This window comes from Puma concolor, chromosome A2 (assembly GCF_028749965.1).
Source record: "Puma concolor isolate L17-30 chromosome A2, mPumCon1.1.hap2, whole genome shotgun sequence".
Lineage (NCBI taxonomy): Eukaryota > Metazoa > Chordata > Mammalia > Carnivora > Felidae > Puma > Puma concolor.
In genome coordinates, this window is record NC_141668.1 from 150,028,574 (window position 1) to 150,045,880 (window position 17,307).

General features: G+C 46.4%; 1 long non-coding RNA gene across 2 annotated transcripts; it reads left to right on the top strand.

Moving 5' to 3' along the window:
- Nucleotides 1–1,706: 1,706 nt before the first annotated feature.
- LOC147583587 (uncharacterized) lies at nt 1,707–15,923 on the top strand. Of its 2 annotated transcripts, none has more exons than XR_015248360.1 (3): nt 1,707–3,445; nt 7,363–7,574; nt 15,661–15,923. It is a non-coding gene; the product is annotated as an uncharacterized LOC147583587 (long non-coding RNA). The 2 variants fall into 2 exon arrangements; XR_015248361.1 differs by having other exon boundaries at nt 1,710–2,226.
- The last annotated feature ends 1,384 nt before the right edge of the window (nt 15,924–17,307 follow it).

The window sequence follows — 17,307 nt, forward strand, 5'->3', positions numbered from 1 at the left end:
GACTCGCTGTGCCTCTCCCAGAAAGGAAACTGAGGAGCCCTTTCGGTTCTTCAGACCTCGGAGAGAGCAAGGTCATTAATTAGGACTCCTGGAGGGCCCTGGGGTCCTGAAATGATGGGCCGGTGCCGTGGCTGCTGCTCTCTCAACCAACCACCACCTCCCCAGGCTGCGTCTCAGGGAGAGGGCAGAGGAAGGCGGTGGGAAAGGCGGGAGGAGGTGACACACCAGACGCTAGTTAGTCCTCATCTGCCCCTCGCAGGTGGGGGCGTCGGCCCTTCAGCCCCAGACAGCGTGCTTGACACCAGGTGTGCACGCTCGAGCAGAGGCACCCACACCCACGCATGCGTGTGCCGCTCCCGTTACACCATGGCTCCCTGTGAACCGGACTGCTGGAGCCCCTCTGCACCCACACCACGGCCCACGGTAGGGGTGCGTGTTACAATTGGTGGAATTGAGTGAATTTCACCCTCAGGACCACCTGGGAGACACAGGTCGTTACTTCATTTGTCTGATGAGGGAACTGGTGATTGAGTCATTTGCCAAAGAGAATCAGCCCAAGTTCACCCAGATAGAGGGCAGCAGAGGCCAGAGTTGAACCCAGCTGTGCATGCCACCTCCCTCTGGGTTTGTGGTTTGTGGAGAAAGCCATGGAGGTTCCTAGACAATTGCAAAGAGCATTTTGAAATGGCAGTGGTGTTGCTCCCCCTGACGGGCCATTTATCCGTTAAAGGACTGCCTCACCTGTTGTGATTACTCCCGGTCATCTCCACACATGTGGCTATCATAGGTCTTCCTCAGCCCTGGGCCTGAAGGGGACAGGGCAGGCCCAGAGGCATCCTGTTGAGACACTGCCTAAGCAGGGTAACTGAGACCCAGGGCAGGAGGCAGGTGTAGACCCAGGCTGCTTTGCCCCTCCATAGCCATTGCTGCTTTCCAATTCAGTGTTTTAGAATTTGAAATGGGTTTACTGTTTTGTTTTTTTTTTAATTTTTTTTTTTTAACGTTTATTTATTTTTGAGACAGAGAGAGACAGAGCATGAATGGGGGAGAGTCAGAGAGAGGGAGACACAGAATCTGAAACAGGCTCCAGGCTCTGAGCTGTCAGCACAGAGCCCGACGCGGGGCTTGAACTCATGGACCCCGAGATCATGACCTGAGCCGAAGTCGGCCCCGCTTAACCGACTGAGCCACCCAGGTGCCCCATGGGTTTACTGTTTAAAAAAAAAAAAGGCACAAAATGGAGCTACTTGTGCTAAGCCCCAAGTCAGCAAATTAATTCCTAACCTACTTGCAGATTCAACCACTCCCTGGGAGTGGAATTATATTTTGTTGTTGTTGTTGTTTCAAATTTTTGTTTAAATTCTAGTTAGTAATAGCCAAATTATGGAAAGAGACTGAATGTCCATCAACTGATGAATGGATAAAGAAGATGTGGTTTATATATTCAATGGAATACTACGTGGCAATGAGAAAGAATAAAATCAGGTCATTTTCAGCAATGTGGATGAAACTGGAGGGTATTACACTAAGTAAAGTAAGTCAGAGGAAGACAGATATGTTTTCACTCATATGTGGATCTTGAGAAACTTAACAGAAGGCCATGGGGGAAGGGTAGGGGAAAAGAAAAATAGTTACAGAGAGGGAAGCAAACCATAAGAGATTCTTAAATACTGAGAACAAACTGAGGGTTGGTGGGAGGTGGGATAGAGGGGAAAGTGGGTGATGGGCATTGAGGAGGGCACTTGTTGGGATGAGCACTGGGTGTTGTATGGAAGCCAATTTGACAATAAATTATATAAATAAATAAATAAATAAATAAATAAATAAATAAATAAATTCTAGTTAGCATACAGCGTAATATTGGTTTCAGGACTGATGGGTTTTGCCTGGAGTGGAATTTCAAACCAATCAGTCTAGAATTTCCTAATCAACACTAGTAAAGTAATTATGATAGACTTTGGCCCTTCCCCCAGAGGAAGGTAACCTTGCCTGAAATAATCCTTTGTTTTGTTTGTGACCTCCTTGTCCCTGCCCACTTCTGCCTACAAAAGCCTTCTACTTTGTAAGCTCCTCCTTGCTCCTTCTCCATGCTACAGGAGATGCTGCCCCAGTCATAATCCATTAGATCTCAAATGCACTCCGTCGAATTTTGTTTTTTAGCAGAGTTGGTGGCAGCAGTGGATTCTGGCGTGAACTTCCACCAGCATTTGGGGATCAGAAACACAGGTGTGGTACCCATGGGAACCCCATTTTGATCCTCTTTCTTGCCATTTCCGAGGGCCATGGGTAAGTTCTTCTTGGTCCTGAGCTCTGCCCTCTTTGCACTGAGGACCTGATCTAACTGGCTTTCCAATACAGGGCTGGTCAGCTTGAGCTGGCAGACAGTTCCACCTGGAGCCAAGCCCCTAGCCTTTCAGACCAAACTCCCAGGTTTCTGATGGAAGACCCTCAACCCTTAGTTCTGTCCAAAGATCCGCATAGGAACTGTTCACGTCACGCACAGTTCTCCATCCATGCACAGCCCCCAGCCCACAGTTTGGAGCTGCTGGTTCAAGGTGACATAACCCCTACTGCTTCCCTCTATCCTCCTCTCAGTTCTCAGTCTAGTAATCCTCCATCCAAATGGTCTTTCCACTCCAGAGACTATTAAACGTTTATTTATCTTTTGAAATAATACCACCAACCACTACAAGTGAGCCTCTCAGGCATCTTTCACTCCTCAGTCAAAGGCCAATCTAAGGGCCATGGTCATGTTGTCCCTTCATTTCCAAATCTAGGCCACTGGTTATTGATCTTTGGGGGTGACTCTAGATCTTATGAAGATGATATCTTCTGCACCCTCTTTAAGGATGCCTCTCAGGTCCATGAGGTTGTTTAATACTGCCAGAAATACTTGACATTTTGTAACTGAGTCCAACCTGGTTACACTCGATGAACAACAAGCCAGTTGGGGTAGGAAAAGCCAGCAAAACCAGGAGATGGCAGACTACTGTCCCAAAGAACCATTTCCCCTGGGCATGAATTTTGAGCTTCTTTTTAAGTTAGCAAAAGGAGGGAGAAGGAAGGTGCTGGAGTCAAAGGTGACTGGCATCTGTAGACATCCAAGGAAAGTCCTGTAATTTCTTTGCACTGTTCATTTGACCTTTGTGTGTAGGAATCCGATCATGTCACTCCTGTAGATATTAAACATTGCCGTCATTTCTGTACTCACTTCCTTATCTCCTTGAATGAGGCTGATTTCGGGGAAAACACTTTTTTGCAAATCTCAGCTATAAACAAAATTTCTTTGATGACTAACATGCCTATGTGCAGGGCTAAGCAGCAGTTTCCAAGCTCTGTGTCACAGCAGCAAGGGAAATGGAAGCAACATGGAGTCAGACATGCTAAGTTTCTCCCTGTGACAGTTTGTCCCAGCTAAACACTGACAAGATATGTGAAGAAATGTGTAAGTAGCTCTGTGGTCAGAGGTTATCCAGGTTGGGGGCTGATATTCAGAGTCCGATAAGAACTTTTTTAGTTAGATCTTTTCCCCTAAGCTAAATGTACCCCCGGGGGGGAATAAAGACATCCCAACACAGGTGGGTGGGTGTGTCGGTCCTTTGATACCATTTAGACAGTAACACAATTCGTTGAGGAAGTAAAAACAGCAGCTCTTGTGTTTCCAATCTAGTCAGGGTTACAAGACCAGAGGTGTGGCCCCAGAGACAGTTCAGAGTCCACCACCAATCCTTTTTACCAATCCCAAACCTCCCCTATTTATCTCAAAAGCCTAGTCCTTGTGCCTTTGAGATGTAAATGTCCCACGTAGTCTTCTCCATGCGCGTTCATGTGTGTCCCACGTAAATGTGTGGGAGATGTGTGGAATTTTACACCTCCAGGTGGTATTGACAAAATTAATTTGTAAACAAGCTCTAGTTTAATTGGCTTAAAGAAAATTAAGTGCTGAAATAGGTTAAACTCTGAGAAATATAAGAGAAACTTAATCCAAATGAATTTCTGGTTCACATGATCTGGGAAACTATTTGGTATTAAAGCTAGTTTAAGTTCGTTGGTTTAATTAAAACAGGCATGTCTATTTTTTTTTATTATTCTTTAATGTGTATTTATTTTTGAGAGAGACAGAGCAAAAGCAGGGGAGGGGTAGAGAGAGACGAAGACACAAAATCCTAAGCAGGCTCCAGGCTCTGAGCTATCAGCTCAGAGCCTGACATGGGGCTCAAACTTACTTACAAACAGTGAGATCATGACCTGAGCCAAAGTCGGACGCTCAACCCAGTGAGCCACCCAGGCACCCCTGAAACAGGCAAGTTTCTAGAGTTATCAGCACTAAATATAATACCTTTTTTTCTACCTAGGTTTCCTAACTGGTCAAATGTCATATTTGTGTAGGTGTATGTTGTCAGTGTTCCAAAAATTGTATGCAATTCCTAAAGTCTGATATGTACTGGCATTAATGTTATCATAATTTCAGTTATTTAAAAATATTGTGTTTCACAGAAATGACCAAATTTCCTTTTCAACTCCATGATAATGAATTCTCATCAGATCTTTAACAATGGACATTTCTAAGTCTTTGTCATTTGCAAAGAGCTGGTATTTTACTCTGATGCTTGTGCCTGTAAAAGTGCCCCATCTTCTGGGAGACTCATGAAGCATGCTCTAGGGTAACAGGTTCCTGGTAACTTGAAGATCATAAAACTGAACTGGTAAGAATTTCCAGAAGGGATAGACAACCTGGATCCAAGGAGAACAAGAGTTAATAACACGAGAACTGAAGAGCATGATTACAGTTGTTAGGACATGCCTGTAATTGGACGGAGTCCTGAATTCTTCTAGTTTCCTCTATCTGGCTCCAACTCAGCAACCTAGTATTTCCAATTTTCTCCCATCCTTCCAATTTGGAATCACTAAAAACAAAGACTGCCCTTAGATCTCCTTAGAAGGAATTACATCAGGTCCTCCTCACCACCCAGATGGCTGCCAAACTTCAGGGACTTGAGTCTTGGTACACTTCCATTTTTTTTTTAAGGTTTTTTTGTTTGTTTGTTTGTTTGTTTGTTTTTTAAGTAATCTCTACACACAACATGGGGCTGGAACTCACAACCTCGAGATCAAGAGTTGCACACCACCAATTGAGCCAGCCAGGTGCCCCTCACCCCGGTATACTTCTTACAGCTGAAGGAGGCCCCACCAGACACCTGGTCCTATACAGACCTGTATCTTTCCAGGTTGTTGCTAAGGGCAGGTAACCTTTCAGACTGCTGGATTTGTCATCAAAAACTCTGATCTGTCCGTGATGCTAGAGACCCCCTGGTCTGTTTCCCTATGTCTGGTTAACAGCCCCAAACTTGGGGAGCATTGTGTCCAAGCTCTACGCAAAATAAGGACACAAGGGGAGCGCCTGTGTGGCTCAGTAGGTTGAGCGTCGGACTTCTGCTCAGATCATGATTTCATGGCTGGTGGGTTTGAGCCCCATGTCAGGGTCTGTGCTGACAGCTCAGAGCCTGGAGTCTGCTTTGAATTCTGGATCTCTGGCTCTCTCTACCCCTCCCCCGCTCGTGCTCTGTCTCTCTCTCTCTCTCTCTCTCTCTCTCTCAAAAATAAATAAATATTAAAAAAAAAAAAAAAAAGACACAAGGAAGGGTAACCAAAACTGCCTGTGTTGTCTACCAATTCTTAAAATTACACATGTCTCCGTGGCAGTTACCTTTCCGGTCCTGACCCAGAAAGTCAAATGGAATTACCAGGAGGCATTCATGATTCAGCTTTCGCTTCCTTTGGCAGGGGCCCTGCTTCCCTACTTAGGAGTAAATATAAATAAGGCTGTAATCAGGAACATCTCCTTTTTTGTTTGTTTATTTATTCCCATGAGATCATGACCTGAGCCAAAGTCAGGCACCCAACCGACTGAGCCACCCAGGAGCCCCAGGAACCTCTCCTTCATTCTTGAAAATACTGCAGAATCTGCTGCTAAAACAATAGCTGGCCAACAGAAATGCTTAGACTGTCTGGCCAAAGTTGTTCCTGATTACATGATAGCCCTTGATTATCTTTTAGTTGAGCAAGGAGGTGTCCACGCTGGGGCCGACACCACCTGTGGCATGTGGATTAACACTTTTGGGGAAGTTGAAACTCAATTACATAGGATCACTTAGCAAGCCACTCAGTTTAAAAAGGTGACTCCTGGAAGGAGCCTGGGTGGCTCCGTTGGTCAAGCATCCTACCCTTGATTTCAGCTCAGGTCATGATCTCAGCCCCACATTGGGCTCTGGCAGCATGGAGCCTGCTTGGGATTCTCTGCCTCCCACTCTCCCTGCCCCCTCCCCCATGTGCGTGTGCTCGTGTGTGTGTGCGTGTGTGTGTGTGTGTGTGTGTGTGTGTGTGTGTGTACACGCGCCTGCTCTCTCTCTCTCTCCCACCCTCACAAAATAAAGAAATAAGCATTAACAACAAAAAAAGTGACCCTTCAAGGGGGGTTGACTTACGTTGCTTCGATTGCTTTGAGTCTCGGCTCCTAAGTACACTCTAGACGTTGGGACTTATCTATTTATAATAGTCATAGTTATCTCCCTGGCACATTGTATTCTTGCCAAAGCTTTAAATGCACGTTTACAGCTGCTAACCACCAAGGCAATGACCTCTCTAAAACTGGAATGTCAAGAAAGGAATAAACAAAATAACCGACTAAAAAATTGTGAGCCTGAATTGTGGCCTATGAATACTACAAAGATTCAACAAAAACAAACAAACCCTGCCTGACCTGCGAATGTCCCCCAGAGGGTCAGGAAAAGCTGTAAGAATTGGCAGAGCAGTAGCTAAGAGTGGCTGGCTCTGATGCCGTAAGTGTGGATCGCATCTCCCTCAGGCTGAGATTCTGATCAAAATAGGGGAGTTATTAAAAAAAAAAAAAAAAAGGCCCCAAATGGAGTAATTTGTACTAAGCGTCATGTCAGCAAACCAAAACTTAGTACCTAACCTAATTGCTCAATTCAGCCTTTTCTGGGAGTGGAATTTTAAAGCAGCCTGGAATTTCCTGACCAGCACTAGTGAGGTCACCTTCATGATAGACCCCTGGCCTTCCGGTTCCCGCAAAGGAAAGTACCTTTCCTGAAATAATCCTTTCTTTTGTTTGGGACTTCCTTGTCCCTGCCCCCTTCTGCCTGCAAAAGCCTTCCACTTTGTACAGCTCTTCTGAGCTCCTTTCTACTTGCTAGATAGGACGCTGTCTGATTCCTGACTCCTTGAATAAAGCCAATTAGATCTCCAAATTTACTTAGTTGAACTTTGTTTCTTAACAATTGTCTCAATTGCCCTCACCCATACCAGCTTGGCACAGGTACGATTTTTTTTTTTTTTTTTCAGGGAATACTATTATTTCAAAACATGCTGTCCATGGTCACCTCTTCCTTGGAGCCTTCCTTGATCTGCAGCCTCAGCAGGCAATTCTTTGTCCAGATCACAAGACAGATGCACACATGGCCCCTGCTAACCTGTGACATCCTCAGAGCCAAGTAGAGAGACAGGATCACCTTCCTTCCCCAAGCATCTAGCACAGCACCGGCACACAGGCCTCGGTACGTGGAATGAATGAGTAGACATGGAGTCAGACATGGAATGAATGGTGAATGAATCACAGGCCAGTGATGGCAGCAGCTCTTCTCTGTCCGGACTGGGTGACTGGCTGCAGCTGTGCTTCTGTTTTGCACAGGAGCACGGAGCAGATGCTTTCCGGAGGCCTCACCTAAGTCACCAGAACAGGACAGCAGACTGGGTGCCTGGGTGCCGTTGCTAATTGTGGGGAGAGATAGTAGAAGGCCTTGTGTTTGGAGGGCTTGGGACTTTATCTCCTCACTAATGCTCCCACTCCGCCCTCTGAGGGAGGCCCCGCTAACGGCTTCACATTTCCCAGGAGGAGCTGTGGCTCAAAACAGGAAACAATCTCTCTCCGTGCCTTTCTCCGGAGAGCTTTAGTCCTGCCCTAAGCAACCATTCACTTCAGCTATTCCTCAACAACCCCCCCTACCCGGGACAAAATCCACTTAATCTCTCCACACTTAAACAAACACATTCATCTTTAATATCCACGGGAACAGTCTAGCCACCTCCACCAGCCTGGCTTACTCAGGAGCTAGGGGAGAGAAGGACGAAACTGAGGTTCTCCCCACTCAGTCCTGCAGACCACGCAAGGCAGGGCCCAGCTGCCCTAAACGTGCCCTGAGTGTCAACAGTGCTGCCCTAGCCGGGCCTGGCACGGCGCCCCTGGGAAGGAGCTGACGGAGACTGTTGAGGCAGCTCCCTGCTCCCCACCCAGGGAAGCGCCCAGGCTGCACTGTTCACACTACAATGACGAGGCACCTTTTCTTTGTGCACAAGGAACGCGGTCCTGGTGGCGCTTGGCTGGGCTCCACACTGGTGCTCGCCTTCCATCAGTGCCAGGTCTCTATAGCCCCAGGCCTTCCGGGGCGACTCCAAGGGTCAACCCCCCCGGTTAGTCCTGGGATTGGCCAAGGAGACACAGGGTCTGGTCTGCAGGAGCAGCCAGAAAAAAAAGCCTTCTCCCAGAAGCACAGTGCTGGCTAGAGCGAGAGCACAAGTATTCCTGTTATAGCGTGAACCCAGGAGAAATGCAAGCATCCACCCAAAGGGGACAACAGCTGACTTCCTCCGAGCCGGCGACAATCCTGGGGGAGAAAAGCATGCAGACTCTGTGGGGAAAGACTTAAGATGCACAGTGACAAAAGCAAAAGCAACACATGTAAAGGGTTTGAGACCTTTTTAAATTTAAATTTTAATTTTTAAAAAATGTTTTATTGTTTATTATTTTTGAGAGACAGAGCATGAGTGGGGGAGAGGCAGAGAGAGAGGGAGACACAGAATCTGAAGCAGGTTCCAGGCTCTGAGCTGTCAGGACTGAGCCTGACGCAGGGCTCAAACTCATGAACCATGAGATCATGACCTGAGCCGAAGTTGGATGCTCAACCGACTGAGCCACCCAAGCGCCTCTTCATTTTAATCTTAATTTTTTTATTTTTATTTTTTCCAAGCAGGCTCCACGCCTAGTGCAGATCCTAATGCAGGGCTTGAACTCATAATACTGAGATCAAGACCTGAGCTGAGATCAAGAGTTGGATGCTTAACTGACTGAGCCACCCAGACACCCTCTTATTTAATTAAAAAAGAAATTCTTTTTATTCAGTAATTTCTATGCCCAACATGGGGCCTGACGTCATGACCCCAAAATCAATGGTCAAATGTTCTACTGACTGAGACTGCCAGATGCCCTGCAACCTGGGTAGAAAAAGGGGGTGGGGGGGGTGGGAAAGACTGGAAGGAAATACACAAAATGTTGACCGTGATGATCTCTGGATGGTGTGATTTGGGGGGATTAAGGGATCCTTCTGTGTGTGTATCAGTCGAGGTTCAGAGAAACAGAACTCAAAGGAGGTCTATATTAAGAGTTTTGCTGAAAGGGATTGACTTATCCATTGTGGGCACTGGCCAGGCAAATCATAGACATGCAGGGCAGGCCTAAGGAAGGGCAGCTGGGCTTTTAGGCACTGCTGCTTCAAGTACAGTAGCTTTTTTTTAATAAGATTTTCTCTTTCTTTTTTTAAGGTTTATTTATTATTTTGAGAGAGACAAAGACAGGGCACATGGGGGAGGGGCAGAGAGAGAGGGAGAGAGAATCCTAAGCAGGCTCTGCTCTGTCAGCACAGAGCCTGATGGGGAGCTCGAACTCACGAAACCGTTAGGTCATGACCTGAGCTGAAATCAAGAGTTGGACACTCAACCGATTGAGTACCCAGGTTCCCCTTAATATTTTGTTTTTGAGTAATCTCTACACCCAGCATGGTGCTTGAACTCACAAACCCGAGATCAAGAGTCTCATGCTCTACCAACTAAGCCAGCCAGGTGCCCCACTTTTTTTCTTTAGCCTTTCAACTGAATGAATCAGATCGACCCAGGTTACATCTAGAACAGTCTCCTTTACTGAAAGTCAATTGATCACAGACTTCAATCACACCTAAAAATACTTTTCTAGCAATATCTAGTTATTGTTTGAACAACTGGGAGACTATAGCCTAGCCAAAATGACACCTAAAAATGGACCATCACAGTATTTTTGTTAAATTTCCTAATTTTCTACAAGGAACATGTGTTACTTATATAATGTGGGGTTTTTTTTTAAGCAATGAATGACTACCATGAGATACCATTTTGCACCTACAAGATGGTTAAAATAAAAAAGACCTGGGGTGGGGCACCTGGGTGGCTCAGTCAGTTGGGTATCCAACTTCCTGCTCAGGTCATGATCTCACAGTTCATAGGTTTGAGCCCTGCGTCAGGCCCTGTGTTGACAGCTCAGAGCCTGGAGCCTGCAGCCTGCTTCAGATTCTGTGTCTCCCCCTCTCTCTGCCCCTCCCCTGCTCGAACTCTCTCAAAAATAAGTAAACATTAAAAACAATTTTTTTTTAATAAAATAAAAAAGACCTATGATAACAAACGTTGACAAAGCTATGAGGAAATTGGAACCCTCATCCACCGCTGGTAAAATTGTAAAAATTATGTAACCATTTTGGAAAACCGTTTGGTGGTTCTTCAAACAGTTGTTTAAAAAAAGACACAATATGGGGCACCTGGGTGGCTCAGTTGGTTGAGTGTCTGACTTCAGCTCAGGTCATGATCTCGCAGTCTGTGAGTTCGAGCCCTGTGTCAGGCTCTGTGCTGACAGCTCGGTGCCTGGAACCTGCTTCGGATTCTGTGTCTCCCTCTCTCTCTGCCTCTCCCCCCGCTCATGCTCTCTCTCTCTCTGTCAAAAATAAATAAACATTAAAAAAATAATAATAAAATAAAATTTAAAAAGACACAATAGGGGTGCCTGGATGGCTCAGTGAGTTGAGCATCCAACTTCAGCTCAGGTCATGATCTCATGGGAGTTTGTGAGTTCAAGCCCCACATTGGGCTCATTGCTGTCAGCACAGAGCCCACTTTGGATTCTCTGCACCGCTCCTCTCTGTCCCTCCCCCACTCATGCTCTCTCTCTCAAAACTTAATAAACACTTATTAAAAAAAAAAAAGATAAAAAAGACACAATAGACCCAAAAAGGAGTCATTTGTGCTAACGCCCACAAAAGCAAACCTAACTTAATTGCAGATTCAGCATCTCTCAGGAGTGGAATTTTATTTATTTATTTATTTTTTAACATTTATTTATTTTTGAGACAGAGAGAGACAGAGCATGAACAGGGGAGGGTCAGAGAGAAAGGGAGACACAGAATCTGAAACAGGCTCCAGGCTCTGAGCTGTCAGCACAGAGCCCGACACGGATCTTGAACTCACGGACCGCAAGGTCATGACCTGAGCTGAAGTCTGATGCCTAACCGACTGAGCCACCCAGGAGCCCCATCAGGAGTGGAATTTTAAACGAGATCAGTCTGGAAACTCCTGACAAGCATTAGTGAGGTGATGTGTGTAAAAGACCCCTTCACTCTCTTCCACCAAGAAGTATGACCTTGCCTAAAATAAGCCTTTGTTTTGTTTATGACTTCCTGTCTCTTCCCCTTTCTGCCTGTAAAAGCCTTTTCTGTTCCTTTCTGCTTGCTAGGTGGGATGCTGCCCAATTTGTGATTTGTCAAATAAAGCCAATTAGTTCTTCAAGTTTACTTGTGTAACACAAGTAAGCACAGAATTGCTGTATAATCCACACCTAGGTGTATGCCCAAGAGAATTGAAAAGCTATGTCCAAGGGTGCCTGGGTGGCTCAATAGCTTAAGCATCTGACTCTTGGTTTCAGCTCAGGTCATGATCTCACAGGTTTGTGAGTTCAAGTCCAGCATTGGACTCTGCCCTGGCAGCGTGGAGCCTGCTTGGGATTCTCTGTCTCCCTCCCTCTCTCTCTGCCCCTCCCCTCTCTCTTTCTCTCTCTTCAAAAAATAAATAAGTAAACTTAAAAAAAGAAAATATCGGGGCGCCTGGGTGGCTCAGTTGGTTAAGCATCCGACTTCAGCTCAGGTCACGATCTCACGGTCCATGAGTTCGAGCCCCGCGTCGGGCTCTGGGCTGATGGCTCAGAGCCTGGAGCCTACTTCCAATTCTGTGTCTCCCTCTCTCTCTGCCCCTCCCCCGTTCATGCTCTGTCTCTCTCGGTCTCAAAAATAAATTAAAAAAAAGTTAAAAAAAAAAAAAGAAAGAAAATATCTATCCACACAGTTTTACATTACCATTTAAAGCAGCATTATTCACAACAGCAAAAAAATGGAAGCAACCCAAATGTCCATCAACCCATAAATGCATGAACAAAATGTGGTCTGTCCATACAATGGAAAATGATTCCTCAATTTAAAAAAAAAAAAAAGGAGTAATGCACTGATTCATGCTACATACAACATGGATGAGCCCTGAACATATGAAGTGAAAGGAGTCCGTCCCCCAAAACATATATTGTAGGATTCCATTTATCTGATATGTCTAGAATAGGCAAATTCATGGATACAGAAAGTAGCTTTGAGGTAGCCCTGGCCTGGCAGGGAGGGGTAAATAAGGAGCAACCAGTAATAGGTGTGAGTTTCTTTTTGGGGTGACGAAAATGTCCTAAAATTGGATCATGGTAACGATTGTACAACTCTAGAATTCTATGATTGCACAATTCCAAAAATCACAGAATTGTACACTTTAAAAGGGTGGATTTTGTGATGTGTTAATTATATCTCAGTGAAGCCATAGTTTTTAAAAAGAAGCATTACATGAGAAAGGAAGGAGCCACGTGTGTCTGGGTCCCAGGAAGTCAAGGAGCTGGTGCGTCATCTCCTGTCTCCAGGTTCCCTTTCCCATCCGCTCCTCCTCCCCATGTGCCTAGGGCCCCAGGGTCTGCAGATGTCCAGGAGAAAGCCATGTACAAAATTCTATTCAATCAAAGAGGATTCTCTCTTCTCATTGATCTTCCTTTGGCGTACTGGCCACTGGGGTCCAACCCCTCTTAGTGCCAGCATAACACTGCCAAGAATAGCTCCCAAGCCTGTGAAAAAGACAGCAGCCTTGCAGCCCTGTTAAACTCACTTGAACTGGCTTCCTGCAGGCAGAGAGTAGCCCAGCAAGGCTCTGAGCCAGCACTCCAGGCCTGGCACAAAGGGGAAACTCAGCCTCTGTGTTGCAAGCATGAACCCATTTCCTAGATATGAAGAAATTGAGGTCCCGTTCAGAAGGGCAGGGATCCACCCAAGGCCATGCAGGTTTCATTCCACTTTCTACCCTGAGTGCATGCTGGGACATCTCCAGTGAGAGACAAAGGTGACTAAGTCACAGTACCACTTTCTAGAGAGTTCTTTGCCAAATATGTATCAAGAGCTCTAGAAGGGTTGCCACCCTCTGACCCAGTACTTTCCTATTTAGAACTCTGGGTTCTGGAGATAACCTGCCAGGAGGACAAAGGTTATAGGCACCAAAATGTTCACTGCAGGGTAATATAGAATGGTGAAAAATGGACACACTCCAAATATCCACCACTAAGGGGCGGCTAGTAAATGAGGACGTCACTCTATGACAGGACGATACACAGCTAGTAAAAATGAAGTCTTGGAAAAATTTTAGAATGCTGATGAGAAAATGTAGGAGAAAAATGGCAAATTGTATACGATCCTGACAATGTGTTAAAAATAATAATTTTTAAAAAGAACCCGTAATAGCAAACACATATTGAGCAATGACTCTAGTTTTCAGCTGCACCTGATACCTGGTGTCCAGATGTGTCCTGCTGCCCCTCTCCAGCCCTTCTCCAAGACCTTGACCTTTGACCCTGCTTTATTTTCTTTATAACAATCCTAATGAATCAATATTCATCAAATGAACAAACGACTTTTAACCTTCTTTGGATGGAATTATGCATGATTTTATTTTACTTTAAAATTTTTCTGTACCTTCTAGGTGTTTTTTTAAACTAATTAATCAATTTATTTTATGTATTTATTTTAAGTAGACTCCATGCCCAAGATGGGGCTTGAACTCACAATTTTAAGACTGAGAGTCACATACTGTACCAACTGAGCCAACCATATGCCCCTATACCTTCTAGGTTTTTGCCCAAAGCATGTTTTACTTTTATTTTTATTTATTTAAAAAAATTTTTTAGTGTTTATTTATTTTTGAGAGAGAGACAGACAGACAGAGCATGAGCAGGGGAGGGGCAGAGAGAGAGGGAGACACAGAATCTGAAGCAGGCTCCAGGCTTTGAGCTGTCAGCACAGAGCCTGACGTGGGGCTTGAACTCATGAACCGCAAGATCATGACCTGAGTGGAAGTCAGACTCTTAACCGACTGAGTCATCCAGGCACCCAAAAACCTGTTTTTAAAAATAAAAACAAAAGCAAAAACAAAAGTCAACTAAAAAAAAAAAAACAACAGAGTTTTCATGAGTTGAACCTTATGTGATCTCACCTTCCTGGGGGCAACATTATCAAAAAAGGCATTTTCCCAAACATGCCTCCAGAATGAAATTTGGGGCATTGAGCGGAAAGATGGGTTTATGAAAACTTAATTAATCAATGTACAAGCCTATAGAGAATGCCCGCAGTGGGCCCTCTACTCGATCTCGGTGGCCATGAGGCTAGACACACACTCACATAGGAATTATTCCAGTCCCCTGCAGGCCGCAGCCCTAGATAGGAGTCCAGGAAAGTGTCTGGAGGCCCCGGACTCGGATGCTGGCTCCGATGCAAGCCCAATGCCAGTGCCCAGCCCAGGCGTGCCGCAGGAGCATACACATGGGCCTAGAGCTGCCAAAGCGATGCCCAGCACTGTCACTCAGGAATGCAGCTGCTTGGGACTGTTCACGCCTCATCAGTGCCTACTCAGTGGATGTGCAGGAGCACATCAGGGCAGCTCTGCCCCAAGCTTCACGTGGATAGCAAAGCAAGGACGGGAGGACGAGCACCCACCGCCTGGGGGTGTGCTCCCAACCCCAAAACAGCCAGGGCCGCAGCCTGGCTTATGAAACACAGGGGCAGCTTTACATAATCATGGAAAATCATGAGAAAAAGTGTCTTCATAAAAAGGCATCCCCTGACCTCAACAACATTTTTTCAAGATAGAATTTTGTTTTGCTTTTTTTGGACTAGAAAAGTCATCTGTGTTCACTGGCACTAAATTCCAACAAAAGAGAAATCTGAGAGTCCACCTGCCTATCTCTGCCGGCTCTCCTCGTCCACACAAACTTACAAACACGCACATACAGGGGCAGCATGCACACACATGCTTTTAGCTTTTTTTTTTTTTTTTACTTTTTTAATGTTTATTTGTTTTTGAGAGAAAGAGTGCGAGCAGGGGAGGGGCAGAGGGGGAACAGAGGATCCGAAACGGGCTCTGAGACAGCATGACCTGAGCCGAAGTCAGATGTTCAACCTACTGAGCTACCCAGGCACCCCGTTTTGTGGTTTTTTTTTTTTTATCTTTGACAGAAGTAGAATCACACTCTACCTGCTGTTCTACACCTTGCTTTCACCCTGTTACCAACATATCACGACATCTTCCCACCAGATGCTGAAATTTCAATGCTTAACCGGCTGTAGCATATTCAGCCCTAGAGGGCACCCAGCAAAGCATTGACCCCAGGTCTGTTCAGCTCCAGAACCCAAGTCCTAATGGTCTTCTCGACGTTTTTCTCTGCAGAGCTCTTAGAACCCCCAAACAGAATTGCCTGAGAATCTTCTTAGAAGCACAGGCCCCACCTCAGAGACTCTTGATTCAGAAGGTTAGATGTGGTGCCCAGGGAGCCGCATGCTGAGTAACTGCTTCAGGCAATTCTAATGATGTAGCCACTGAGAGGACTGCCAAGTCTGGTCGTAGGGGCCATTAAGGACCTGCATTTCCCCCACAGGCCCTCCTAATTGTGGTCCCCAAGTCAATAAACTCTGAGTAAATGAGTAAACCCATTTCTGAGGTTTGGACTTCATGCTGATCTGGTAAAATGACCACTCAGGCCTCTGCCAGTCCCTGTCCTCTGCTGCCCAGACCTGTTTGCAGCCAGGGTTTCCCTCAGGATCATCTCCCAGGTATGGAGCTTGCTGTCTAAGGGCATGGGCATTGTGGGAGCCTTTGTGCTGGAAGGGCTGGCTGGACGCCATGGGCCAAGCAGCAGAAGAAGCTGGGCCTTGGCTCTGCCCTGTGCCTTAGTTAAAGCACACAGGCTTTACAGGGGGCCACGAAGGTGCTGTGGTGACGCCGCCTGCACTCTCCAGGGCAGGCAAGAGAGGGAAATGGCATGAGTGAGTGTATGTGTGTGTGTGAATGTGTGTGTGTGTGTGTGTGTGTGTGTGTGTGTGTGAGCATGTGGCAGTCCCATGGTTCCAGCCATCTCTGCTCCTGCTCGCACCCAGCCCGGCTCCCTGCAGTACCCAGCAGAAGTGGGAGAAGCATGCCTCCCACTCCCAGTCTCCCATACCAGTCGCCTCTGCTCAGCATTGCTGATGGGTCCTGGCATTTCCTTCTGAAATGTAGCTCAGAATTCTGTGCTCAACATTCAGCTCCAGGCAGCCATTACAATCCATCAGCACTGTCGTGGTGACCAAAAGCTACCCCCAATAACAGTGCTAGGCTGTATGTTACCCCTCAGCACCCCAGTTTCCCTCTCAAGCCCCTTCCAGTGATCCTGGAGGTCCCATGGGGAGCCGGCTGTGGAAACTTACATGGGGACTTGCCCAGGTTGCCCTAAGTGTGCCCTTCTCCCCAAGTGCTGTGTGGGTCCTGGGGATGGCTCAGCCTCCTGTGCATGACTCTGCTTTCAGGTCGCTGTGGCCTTTTGCTGACACCTGATGCTGGCAGCAGGACAGCTGTGCCACCTCCTATCCTCCAGCAGTGTCCCTTTGTGTCCCAACTCCTAAAAAGCCAGATTCCCTGCCCTGATGTCTCCCAGGGACACTCTGTCCCTGGGTGCAGCTCTAGCAGTTGCTGGCTGTGTGACCTTGGACAAATCATGCAACGTTATACTTTCATTCCCAAGGCATTTACTGAGCACCTACTGTATATGAGACACAGTTGTAGACCCTGGGATAAAGCTCTCCAGGAGGTGGCAGGGGACACCACAGATGGGAAGGAGGGCTGCTCTGGATCCAGGCCACGCGAAGGGTTCAGGAATGGCATTACTGACTTGGGGAATAACACATGCAAAAACTTGTAGGTGGAGTGGGCTTAGTGTTTTTTAAGGAAAGCAAAAAGGGTAGTGTGGCTGGAATGGTGTGGGTGTGGGGGCACCATCAGAGGACAAGGGAGAGAGGTGGCAGTAGCAGAGCATGCAGACCACAAGGAAATGTGTTCTAT